A 13,566-nucleotide genomic window follows, 5' to 3' on the forward strand; every position below is an offset into this window, starting at 1 on the left:
AGCCCTCGAGTGTGACTGCTGGCTCCACTCAGAGGAAACACAACTGTGTTCGCCCCCAGGCAACGTGTGGACCCTCCACCGAGAGGGGTATTACAGTCATGTCTGTGAAGAACTTCAGAGGCTGATCAAACACACACTCTTTCATCCCTTTTATTTATTACGTTCTCTGTTTATTGAGTCAGAACGAGCTGAAAATTGACATCTGTTGAAGCTTGTTGAAAGTACACTCACTGGATAGTCACCACCGTGCGCAAAGTGTCACGGTAACCATTCAAACGTTCGATATTCAATGGTAAAAAATAACAAGCTCTGAAAGTCTATTACACTTTGAGAGAAAGGCAAGGCATTCATTTGCGATTGAACTTTCAAACGGTTTTGAGTGGTTTCAGAATTTTCAAACAAGATAGTGGAACTTATTAGTACGGGGTGTAAAATGTCTCGATGTCTCTCTCACAGATATTCACAAAACACTGACGCTAACATTATATACGCTATTGTCAACATACCGGTATTGGTCTCATGACCACACTCCAGACCAACGTCTCAGTCTTGTCTCTGACTCAGTGATTACTGTGAGGACTCTGAATTTTCTTGGCAGGTCCTTTCAAACAAGGATTTCAAAAATAAATTAATAAATAAAAATCTATTACCATTGGGTAATTTGTTACTGAATATCCACCAACTGAACGCTACCTTCATGTCCATGAATGTCTCCAGGACAAACTCTGGTCTGGGTCTTGACTGGAGTTATATGTGCACTCAACAGCATCACTAGCAATGAAGAGCTTTTTGATCAACTCATTGAAATGTATGTTGGCCTCCCTCACTGTTGCCCCCTGCAGTTGCGACATATGTTCTGCCTGCCAAGTGAATAGATTATCTGGCTGGATGTGGTTATTGAGTTGCCCTCCAGTAGCATATTATTTTGTTCATCATTTATCCTTTTTGTTCGTGGTCATTCCAATTATGGTTCGAAATAAACCATGACCTTAAATGTTAAATGGGAAATAAGAATATATGTATAGTGGGAATAACTGACATTTGACAACAGTGAAAATGGGATGAAATTGCCGTGGTGAGCTTGGGAGCAGGCTTGGCTGCAAAAGGCGGCAACAGACTGAATGAACTTTTAAGACAAGCAGGATCTGTTCAGGGGATAAAACTTGCTCTTCTCGAGGAGGCGGTGGAGGACGGGATACGAGCTAAGGTGTGGACAATCATGGACAGTCTCTCGCCCTTAACAGAACGACAATAACAGCGGGCCCAGTCTACTATGACTATTACTAAGGTGCAACTGATCTAGAATTATAAGAGAAAGACCTCTGTGGAAAACCCAATGTTGGTAAGTGGTGGACCACCAAGATTCATGCACTGTATATAATGATTTGTGTGTCCGTCCCATCGCTTGTCAGGCCAATTGAGGACCAGTTTGGACTCTGGTGACTTAGGTGAGGAAGCGGGTTTCGGTTCGAGCTGGGATAGGAGACAGGACTTGAGGGAGCCAAGGAGTCCCACCCACTGTTCAGGGTAGTGAAGCGGTGAAATGCTGGGCCCATAACCAACCCAGAGGTCGATGGATCGAGACCATCCTCTGCTCAGGAGTTCTGTTGTTGCAGTGGAAAACCTTAACAATGAGGTGTCAGCTGAAACAGATGAAATAAACAAGGTGTTTCCCCCTTCGATAGCTCAGCTGGTAGAGCGGAGGACTGTAGAGGGAGCTAGATATCCTTAGGTCGCTGGTTCAAATCTGGCTCGTAGGACTACTTTTGATGGAGGTATCAAAAGATTTACCACTTCATATGCCAGTGTCAAGTAGCCACATGTCTCTCCTACGTGACATGAACCTGTGGGCTTTAAACACTGAAATCTGTACTGTTGTCATTGGATTCACAACAGACAGATGTGTACAAGTCGTGCAGAATCACATGGATCCATGACAGTGGATAAAGACCATTTGTGGTCCAAATGGTGACAGTCCTGTCACTTTACTGGCCCATTGAAGACTGGTTTGGACACCGCTGGCTGAGGTGAGGAAAGCGGTTGGGATTAGAACCAGCATAGAAGATAGGACTTAAACCCTGAGATCTATGCTTTCTTGAGTTTTTGAGCCATTCTGTTATAAGTTCTAGTCCACCTCAAAATGGCACGACCAGGCCTGAGATGGTAAGCGAGTAGAGCAGAGGACTTTGAAGTATGCCAGATAGTCTGAGGTCACTGGTTCAATTCCGGTTCGAAGGAGTAGTTTTGATGAAGGTATCACTCAATTTACCATTTCATATGCAAGTGTCATGCAGGCACATATGATCTAGCAGGGTGGCACAGTGGAAGCGTGCTGGGCCCATAACTCAGAGGTCGATGGATCGAAACCATCCTCTGCTAAGGAGTTCACTTGTTGCTGTGGACATTTTTTTTTTTAAATCAAACGCACCTTAACAATGAGGTGACAGCTGAAACAGATGAAATAAACAAGGGATTTGTCCTTCAGTAGCTCAGCTGGTAGACTGGAGGACTGTAGAGGGACCTAGATATCCTTAGGTCGCTGGTTCAAATACGCCTTGAAGGACTACTTTTGATGAAGGCATTGTAGTGACTGAGAGGTGGACTGCTGTATTCAGCAGTGATGTGGACTACCCATGATGCATTTGGTGGTTTTCAGATGTTGGGGCACCATAATTCAAGTGGCTGTTGTGTTTTATGTTGTCTGGAAGAGTACCTGGCCGCACTATGGAGATGGTGGATCCTGTGTCTATCATGGCTTGGCAGAGTTGTCCATCAAGTTGGCAGTTGAGGTACAGTCCTTTTGTGTGGCCGCAACGACCTACCAACGTACACCTGCCTTGGAGGGGGGGTGGAAGCTGGAGTGGTGGCTCCCTCATTACACCACTCCACTGTCGTTTCCCGCTGACTGGTTCTTTGGAGCAGGAGCTGGACAATTATGAGCGATGTGACCAGCCTGGTCACATCGGTAGTAGCGGTCACTTGAGCGGGATGGTAATCTGTAGTGTGGACGCCGTCCTGGTAGTGGCAGTGTCGCTGATTGGTGGACTTCTTTAGCCTCCTCCTCTATTTCATTACGATCAACCATCCTCACGAGTGGTGGCTGAATCAGGGTTCCTTGTGAGGCGGATTGAGCAGCCAGGATCCATTCAGCCTGTTCAGCTTCCTGTAGTGCATGACCGATGGACTGGGGCATCGTGAGGCGAACATGCTGTCGTAATTTCTCTGGAGTGAGTCCTTGTAGGAGTGCATGCAGGGCTAGCTCTACTTGGGCAGCAGCGTCAAAACGTGGATAACCTTGTTGGGCATGAAGCTGCACATCGGCGGCGAAGGTTCCCAGACTCTCTCCTTCCTGCCGTCGGTGACTAGCTAGCAGCTCCCTGTTCTGGTCAGCAAACCGCTGTTGTCCGAACCGCCGCTGGAGTGCTGTAGTTAGGATGTAGAAGTCACGTTGTTCCACTGGGGAAAGATCGAGGAGGACTTGTGTTGCCTTCCCTTCCAAGGCTTGGGCCAAGTGGGTGGCCGCTTCGTCATTACTCCAGCTGTTATGCTGTACTGTAATCTGGACCTGGGTGAGGTATGGTGCTAGTGGTGCCGTACCATTGCACTTGGGTAGCTCGACGGTCCACCTTGGTGTCACCAAATGTTGAATCTGGCTGGCTGGAGTTGACATCATGGGCCCCTCGAAACGATGTTGCAGAGTACTGGAGCCATCTGGACAACGGGGATGTTCCCTGGTCCTCCCATCCAGCTGATGGTGATCTTCGGTCAGCCTGTGTACTCCACTGGTCTCCTTCAACAGCAGGCGACCTGCTGACATCTGCGGTCCCGCGGTCCTCCTTTCCACTAGGTGGCAAGCAGCAGTCATCCTTCGTTCACTGGTCCTTCCTTCCAGTAGGTGGCCATCACCTTCCGTGGTCCACCTCTTCATCTCCACTGACCCCTCCTTCCCATAGATGGCAAGCTTCTGCAGTCTTCTTCAGAAACGGGTAAAGCTCAGCTCAATTGCTTGCTCGAGAGGATTTCCTCTTCCATTGCTTTGAAGACAGAAATCCTACTTCTGACACCAATGTAGCAAGCATTGATCAGAGATGACACAATGGGTTGTGAACACAAGGAAGGCATAAAACACAACAGCCACATGAATTATGGTGCCCCAACATCTGAAAACCACCAAATGCATCATGGGTAGTCCACATCACTGCTGAAAACAGCAGTCCACCTCTCAGTCATTACAGTATCAATCGATTTACCATTTCATATGCAAGTGTCATACAGGCACATATCCTCCACAATATGCGTGGCACATCTAGCAAAGTGGTGCAGCGGCTGCGTGCTGGCCCCAAAACCCTGTGGTTGATGGATCAAAACCATCCTCGGCCAGGGAGTTCCCTTGTTGCAGTGGACATTTTTGTTTCAATCAAACACGCCTTAACAATGAGATGCCAGCTGAAACAGATGAAAAAAACAAGGCAGTTTTACTTCGATAGCGGAGCACTGTAGAGGGAGCTAGATATCCTTAGGTTGCTGGTTCGAATCCGTCTTGAAGGAGTAGTTTTGATCAGGGTATCAATACATTTAGTTAATTTAGTTCAAGTTCATATGCCAGTGTCATGTAGCTACATATCTCTCCTACTTGACTTTGCAAATTTGAAGTTTATTTTTATTTGTGCATGTGAATTGTAAATTGTGTTTTGCTGCTTCAGCAGTGTCACATAGTAGCAGCACTCATTAGCATATATGCATCAAGACAACAAACAAACAGAAGTCCATCTTCTCTCTTCACTAAGCCAACCACCTCTACTCATCCATTTTTAATTCACATTTCTTTGCATTTTTGAGGTGCTGAGCCTTTGTTTGTGGGTTCCCCTTGTCCTGCCTCAAGCCCTCAATGCATTGCAAAGTCACATGACCTTTCGAGTTAGAGGGCTGTGAGTTAAATGTTAAAACAAGCATGGAGTTTGCCATTTTACAAGCAGTTATTCAATATATGACTTGAATAGCTCCTTTCAGTTAGTGTGTGTGTGTGTGTAATGCAGTTCGTGATGAAGCATTTTCAGGAGAAAGTGCACACTGCAGTAAATGAGTCTGAGAATGAGGGAGGGAGGGGTGGATTAGAGAGTGGATTATAAACACGTTGTAGAGGTTGCAGCCCTTCTTTCTTCTATCAAGGCAGCGCCACAGTCAAATCAGATGTTGCATTCTTCCTACACTCAACTCTGAGAGTTCTGCACGTGTCCTTGTTGTAGGCAAGTTGAAAAAGCCAAAGTTGAATTTCTTAAAAGGACAAAACTAAGATTAAACTACTGAATGAAGTCACCTCCACTGAGTCAGGGGCAATGTACCCACTTCACAAAGAAAGGGAATTAAATCGACTGAAATATGTCTGTCATTCAAAAGGTCATATTTTTGTGTAGCCACATACAAGCTCATAAATCCGTGAATTTTATTGGTCTAATTATACACAGTAATTCGGCAAGACATTTTCATAAAATATATATGATGGAGAAAGGTAGTGGGGGGGTTGAAGATGAGAAAATGAGAGACTGAAAATGAAAGCAAAATGAATAAAAAGTAAAATGAAAAGGTGCACTTCATTGCAGAAAACAAATAGCATATGAGCATTAGAGAGGCTTCTGTTCTGATTTATTTGAGCTTCAATTTAGAATATTATGTAATATATAATAATTCTTATCATCATTATTCTTGTTGTTAATATGACTTTTATTTTTGGAACAAAGCATGATTTTTGCTGGACATAATAGACGGACCAAATCGCAGAGTTGTGTCTCCATCATGTTTCAACTCATTCGACATTCATTCATACGTTTCTATGTTTATTTTAATGCATTCATCCACCTCCTGGTAGTTGTGAGCATGTGTTGTTTATGAACCAAGGAGCGTAAATGACATTGTTGTCAGCAGTTATCCATGTTTACTATGTCACATATTTAAATGACAGCACAAGGAACTCGAGTGCCTGAAGTTACCTCATTAGCAAACAATTCAGTTCCACTTGGCTGTGTTTCCGGCACAAACATATTCATAACACATAACACATTCATGCGAACATGCCATACCAATGCAGCCACGCGGCCCACGCCTCAGTGACAGCGTTTGAATTAGTTAAGGATTAAACAATGTAAGTGTTACAGATGGCGGTGCAGTTTTGGCACAGCACAGCGCATGTATCCAGGTCTACGGTCGAGTGACTTCAACAGTGTAGGGCCTGACCTTAAGTGATGATACTAACTAATAGGTATAACATTTTGGGGATCTCAGGATTCCAGTTTGCAGGAATGTGAGTCCATTCCCAAAACAACTTTAATAGAACTTGGTCTTGCCTCTTCAGCGCCACCCACACATCTGACTGGCTTTGTGAACAGCTCACTACGACATTGACTTCTTCATACCTAAGCAACTTCCTCTAAGTGATGGGTAGATGAGGTATCATGAAACAGCAGTAACAGTGTCTTCATTTTCAGAGGCAACAAGATGGCGCTCTTGGTTTAGAAATGTGAGATGTGAGTGACACATTGACTTACTTGTTCAAGTGCAAACTGTTTACAGCAGACAGTGCCACCTGGTGGTGTCTGAAAATCAGGACACTGTTTCATGAAACCTCACCAACCCTTCAATATTATGTCAAGAAAGCTTGTCTACCCATCACTTCCACTTCGTAACAATTTTGGCAACAGACTTTCTAGCTTTTGAATTTTGTAGCTGACAGCTGCATATTTAATATATCCACTTAATGTTCTTTCCTCATGCATGTCTTGATACATGGTGGCACTTATTTTGACATTTAAAAGACAGAAGGATTCCTAAAACTAAAACAATAAAAATGAATAAAAATGCCTTATTTATAAATGGCAGTATGAAAATGTCTCCCTGACATATAATTATGATAAAAAAAGCAGCTGTCAGTCAAACTCAAACGTGGCATGAACAACAACAAGAGGAAAATAGGATCCATCATAGCAATTTTGATCATAAGTATTACTGACACATGTGATTTATTGTGCACTGGGAAACAGGACATCAATCTGTTCATGTGAATAAAGGCAACAAATCTGTAAAATGAGGCTCCATTTCCGAGTGGAAGGTGTCAGACAGAATTCTGATCAGAGAGCAGTGACTGACTGTCTTGGTGAAGGCGCACGAGCTTGAGGCTCACGCTTTGTTTAACTGTTGTTCCATGGATCTTAATGTTAAATCACACAAAATGAGCTTGTAGTCTGCATTGTGTATTTCTCATTTGCTATATAAATACCCAGTGATGATATGAGCTTTTCCGCACTTACATCGCAGCATTTCTGTCTTCTCAACTGCAGGTTTGAAAGCAGCTTGAGGCAAGTCGGAGTGAACCTACGTTCTTTCTGTGTGAAGTTTGCATGTTTTTCCTGTGCTTGCGTGGGTTTCCTCCCACGGTTCAAAAATATACCGAAGCAAACCGGGGACTCCAAATTGTGTCCGTGAATGTTTGTTCATCTATATGTTCTCTGGTATACGGTGGCAAGCTCCTCAGGGCGACTCCCAGCAGGGGGTAAACGGAAGAGAAAATGAGACGAAAGAAGAAATCGCGCTGCCCTGCCTCTGCTGATGACGCCAGGTCGTGATAGGAGTCAAAGATAGATTTAATGGGACATTTAACTGTTGAACTTTTAATGTCACACAATTTCAGCTGTTTGTTTTGACTGCAGGCAAGGATGAGAAATGCTGCAAGACTAAAACAAAAAACATATTTTTGGCATGTGTCCCACCAGCCACGATTCCATTTTCATTTACTTGCCGTCTGCTTTGTCTTCGACGTGCGAGAGCCATTTAGCACCTTTGGTTTTCTCTACGTGATGAAACCTAAACGACACTTGACCTTCTCTTTAGCACGAACACATATTGTGGGCTGGCATTAAAGATCAGTCTGATTTATTTGGAGCTGCTATTAGAATAATAAGCACTCTGACAATAAATAACACTTGTGTACTTTGTATTTTATTGTAAACCTAAGAATACTCTACACAAAGTGTATAAACTCCTGCTGAGGCTTATTGTTTCTGGTGCTCAATATAAAACCACGAAACATGATACTGTCTTTGAGTTAGCTTCAGGATAGAATCCTGTTCATGGTCTGCTTATGTGCCTTTGAGCAGAATAATTCTGGAGATTCCTCAGTCTAGCAGTCGACTAAATATTTGGACAATAAATTAGCTGGCTTATTTTTTTGGGTGAAAAAAAGTAAGTTCAAGGTGGAGGTGGAACTCAGCTCGCGATGGTGATGGACAGGTTGACAGATGCAGTTAGACGAGAAGCCCCTTGGAGGATGATGTTTGCGGATGACATTGTGATCTGTGGTGATAGCAGGGAGCAAGTGGAAGATAAGCTAGAGAGGTGGAGGTTTGCCTTAGAAAGGAGAGGAATGAAGGTTAGCCGCTACTGGAGGCAGCAGAGATGAAGATGCTGAGGTTCTCTCTGGGACTGAGCAGGATGGATAGGATCAGGAAGCCAAAGTCAGAGGATGGAGATGGTTTGGGCATGTACTGAGGAGAGAGAGCCAGTACATTGGTAGGGAGATGTTGAGGTTGGAACTGCCAGGCAGAAGGTGGAGAGGAAGGCCAAAGAGGAGATTGATGGAGGTGGTGAAGGAGGACATGAGGTTTGTAGGTTTGAGAGAAGAGGAAGCAGAGGACAGGGTGAGATGGAGGAGGATGATCCGCTGTGGTGACCCCTGAAGGAAGAAGGCGAAAGGAAAAGAAGACTTTTTTGGGTGAAAAGCTTGTTTATTTGTTCTTGTACTTTAATGAATGTATATGTCACTGTGACTTAGATAAGATAAGGAAATCTTATCTTTTCTACGAGTGTGTAATCATAATATTCTGTCTACATTGTGTGTATATTCTGTGTGCGAGTAATAAAAATATTCTGTGTGTGGTATAAAGTGCCATCAAACTCTTCATCTGAAGTTTTATTGACTTTTTTTTTTTTAATCGCAAGTATAAATAAGAATACTTTAATTTTCGACCGCACATTTGCTCATCTGGTTGCCAGATGCCAGTCCCAGCTACTTCGAGTGAGAAGCAGCAATGTAGATCAGTAGATCAACAAGCGCCTAAACTCATGCCTGCATCAAAAGATGTTCTTGGGAGGAAACTGGAGTGCCCAGACCAAACCTGTGCCCCCTAAATGTTGCCTCAAGCTGGAATCGAACCTTCTTGCCTGCGGCGCTAACATGCAAATAAATAACAGCACAAAACACCATTCCACTAAAGAATTGTTTTTCCGACCTCAGCTACGATCTTGTTTGTGAAATAAGGCGCCTTCATCCCGGGGCATCGGCGGAAGGGCCCAAAGCTATCAGTTATTAAAGGTTAAATTGGCTGAAAACCGTGCAGCGAGCGATTAATGAAACATGCTGCTTAAACGGCCTGCTTATGAATTCCAAAGATGAATGTATGTTTGTTTTGCCCCCCTTAGAATTGTAAGTATTACCATTATGCGGATGGAAGTGGTAACTTTTCTTTATTTAAAGAAGCAGGTTTGTGTGTCTAAAGCTGATTATTGAGGTGAATTAAGTGGCCGTGTGACCTAGCAAGTCTTTATCTTAGTGATTCATTGAGTTACACACGAAGCACTGAATTCTAGGATATTTTACAGCGGAAAATTAAACTATACAGATTACTGCTTTGAGTTTGGGTTTATTCACTTCATTGGGATTTGAGGCCATTTATTATATATATATATATATATATATATATATATATATATATATATATATATATATATATATATATATATATATATATATATATATATATATATATATATATATATATATATACAACCACTAGACTACACAACCACTAAGACACACAGAGGACACACACAGGACATCCATTGGAACATATTTAGATGCAACTATATTGAGCCACAGAAGCACGTACACTCACAAGCACACACACAACACACTTACGGAGTGATTCATGTGTTCAGACCACCACTCTCATCTGTTCTATATATAGAAAAAAAAAGAAGAAAAAAAAAGTATATATATATATATATATATATATATATATATATATATATATATATATATATATATATATATATATATATATATATATATATATACACTTTTTTTTTTGCTTTACTTTAAAGGTACAAGCTTATTTGCATTACTATGACAAAACATTTAGTGCCACAAATAACCTGATTTAATGGGGAAAATGCTCTTAAATATTAACATAAATTATGCTACATTTTGCTGACTTTAGCCTGGAAACAAATTCATCATCATGCTGGAAAGTATGTCCTTTTTTCCTTTCCTTTTTTTTTTATTGGAAGAAAATGCTTTGTGGTATAATACCAGAGGAGTCAATAAAGAGTCAGTAGGGTGAGGGAGAAGTAGCTTTTCCTGGTTGGTTGGCCTTTTTTGTAATATCATAAAACATATTCATATAGACATTATACATACATTTTTACAGGTGTGCTCAGCACAATTTTTCCAAGAACATTTAGTGCCACAAATAACCTGATTGAATGGGGAAAATGCTCTTAAATATGAACCTAAATGATGCTACGTTGCGCTGACTTTAGCCTGGAAGCAAATTCATCATCATGCTGGAAAGTATGTCCCTTTTATTTCAATTGCAATTCTACTGAGAGGTTTCATTTTCTTTTTTTCATTCTTCTTTTTTTTTTTTTTTTTTATGGAAGAAAATCCTTTGTGGTATAATACCAGAGGAGTCAATAAAGACTCTGTAACCATGGCGTCATATCTGCATAATAGACAGAGACATCGAGGATAAAAGGCGTCTTTTAGCGTCACAGAAAAAAAGTGACTGCATCGGGATGAATGACATGAAGACAGACAGGGACGAGGGAAGAAAATGATGAGGCCGAACTGCAACACACAAAGGCATGAGACTCTCTTGATGCTGAATAAAGAACAAAAGTGAAGTGCGCTTCTACATACCTTCGCACTGTGACGGCTTTTTTGTGCGCTGTGATTCTTCCCACTGACTTTATGAAATGTAAACCTCCCTAAAACAAACAAGACGCCAACTAGACACTTGTGGTTTTTGGTAGACTGCAAGAGAATTTAAAAAATATACAAAAAAATCGGAGAGGAGATTTGGCATATTGGCCACCTCCGGACAAAAAGACTCACTCTTGCATAATGTGATCTTATTAAAGCATCCTCTTGCTGGGAGGAAGGATATTATAGCATCAGAAGGATTGAGAAAAGGCTCAATAAGCGCAGGAAAAAAAAGGAATGTGCTCCTGAGGAAGATGCAGATCTGCACACCTCAGCTCTGATTGCAGCAGTGGGAAGAATGATAAGCAAACAGATTAAAAAGAAAGCGCTTGTGAGGATTCAGGGATTCTGAGGGCGAATATAAAAACCTGACACCTCCCTAATTGTGAGCGGATACTACCAGAGACCTGACTTTGCACTGTTATTGGACACGTAATGAGACATTGAAGAATGAAATAAAGACTTCAGCACGCTCTGACCTCACATTGATCTCCCACCGTGCGCTCATCTATCCGTCTCACACTGACAAGACAGACCCGGTGCACGTGTTGCCTGCTAATCATGTCGGACACATGCGGTTGGAATCCAAAAAATAATAATTGCACGGCGAGGCAAAAATGTAGATGAGATATATTTCAGATCACAGACGGATGGGTGCACAAATGCAACTAATAAAATGTAAAAATGTTGCGACGGTTTGTGAAACCACATCAGAAGCAGATTAGAAGTGAGAGACGCTGCAGGGAGGGTGTTTGTTACCGCTGTGGTTTAGTCTGTTCCGGTCTCTCCTTATATAACAGACATTTCACGCTTTCACAGACTGTCCTACAAAGCATGTGTAGCAGAAAACCACTCGTGCTCAGTAACGGAACTTTTCCAACCGTTGATCATGGTTCTCAATTTTCATATCCATAGGAATGTGTCGGAATCCTTTGCACCGTCTATGAAACCACTAGTAAACACCTTTTGAATGTTGAAAACTTGATGTCTCATGTCAGGACGTCATTTCGAGTTCACTTAAAGCAGCAAAAATCTAACTAAGATGACCTGGTTTTGTTTAAGTGACTTCAAATACTTTAATGATAAACGGAATAACTGCATTTTTTTGCAAGTGAAATTCACCGTCCCACATGACCCAATGTCAGCCTGACACATTCTTTTGCTGTTGTTGTTGTTGTTGTTGTTGTTTTTAATGGATATAATACATTATGGAAAATATTTAAAATGTTACTCAAGCGACACATTGTCACTATCAAGTGCTGACTACTTACAAGTGGTGAGACAGCGTGACACCAAAAGCATCCTTCTGGTTTGCATGTCAAAGAAAGAACATGAGGAGCATGAGGTAGCACTCCTTTGGCTCTGTGTAAACAATGGCGTCACTTGGTATGTATAGCACCTCATGCCCTTCAGTCACTGTCTATCATCAGTGACATTTAAATTGAAGTACTGTAGTGATGCTAGCACCTGTTCCTGATCATCCTAACCCTCCTAGTGTTTGGGAGAGGGGCGAGATTGGCAGACGGCAGGCTGTCGACTGACAGGAAGTTCCCTGATCAAGGCAAAACATTCTGCAGAGAACATTGCCATGACATTCATATTTTGAACAACTAACTTTGTGCTACTGAAATATTTGGCCTGCTAGTAAGTGTTGTGCGCGTACACTCCTGGTACAACCGAATCATTATGATTTGAAAGACTGAAGCCATTTTGTCTAGCATGGCGAAGGAGAAGTAGCTTTTTCTGGTTGGTTGGCCTTTTTCGTAACATCATAAAACATATTCATATAGATATTATACATACATTTTTACAGGTGTGCTCAGCACATTTTATTTCCAAGAAATTGAATGTTTCAAACTGAAAGAGTAAAGAGTAAAATATCATTTTGGAAAGTTTTACAGTGTACTTAGCTTGACAAATATATTTATTACTATAAATATTTACGATGTATCTTCTTTCCAGACTATGTCCCCCACCAATGTTAAACATGTTCCTGTGACCTCACATGGGAAAGATCACATTTGACTCTTGTGAAACTAATGTGTTTGTGGACGGCTCCTCTTTTGTCTTCACCCTCAGGCAAGCTTTGATTTAGGGGGAAACCTGAGAGAACCGTCCTTTACGTCCGCTCTCTCCTTAGCGCATTCGCGAAACACATGCTTTTGCCTAGATAGGGTTTAAAAAACCTAAAACAGTCAGTCAAATGATGCCATTTAACAGAATTAATTATGAAAAAGGCAAGCGTCCAGAAAACATGAGTCACATAGAATCATCCTTAGAGTCAAAAATATGTTACTTCTTGAGTGTGTGCGCGCGCGAGTAGAAGCCATCTCCCTCTGGCAACGTGACAGCCATATGACTGGTTGTAATTGCCTGTTCTCCTCAAACCAGTGAGGGGTTAATAATGTCTGTAGCCTTGTATTCCTGCTGTCACCTTCTGCTGTCCAGCTCTGACAGTGGCTCGCACTCTTGGAGGTGTTCAGTGACGACACAACCTTCCACAAAGACACACACAGGACATCCACTGGAACATGTTT

General features: G+C 42.0%; 1 protein-coding gene and 1 non-coding gene across 22 annotated transcripts in view; one reads left to right on the forward strand and one right to left on the reverse strand.

Annotated features, from left to right (window-relative positions):
- Positions 1-13,566, reverse strand: part of adgrb2 (adhesion G protein-coupled receptor B2) — a 222,921-nt gene that overhangs the window by 192,324 nt on the left and 17,031 nt on the right. The gene's annotated exons all lie outside the window — the stretch shown is intronic.
- trnay-gua (transfer RNA tyrosine (anticodon GUA)) lies at positions 1,676-1,760 on the forward strand. The gene is given in 2 exon segments: positions 1,676-1,712; positions 1,725-1,760. It is a non-coding gene; the product is annotated as a tRNA-Tyr (tRNA).

Source organism: Synchiropus splendidus, chromosome 4 (genome assembly GCF_027744825.2).
Source record: "Synchiropus splendidus isolate RoL2022-P1 chromosome 4, RoL_Sspl_1.0, whole genome shotgun sequence".
NCBI classification, from domain to species: Eukaryota; Metazoa; Chordata; class Actinopteri; order Syngnathiformes; family Callionymidae; genus Synchiropus; species Synchiropus splendidus.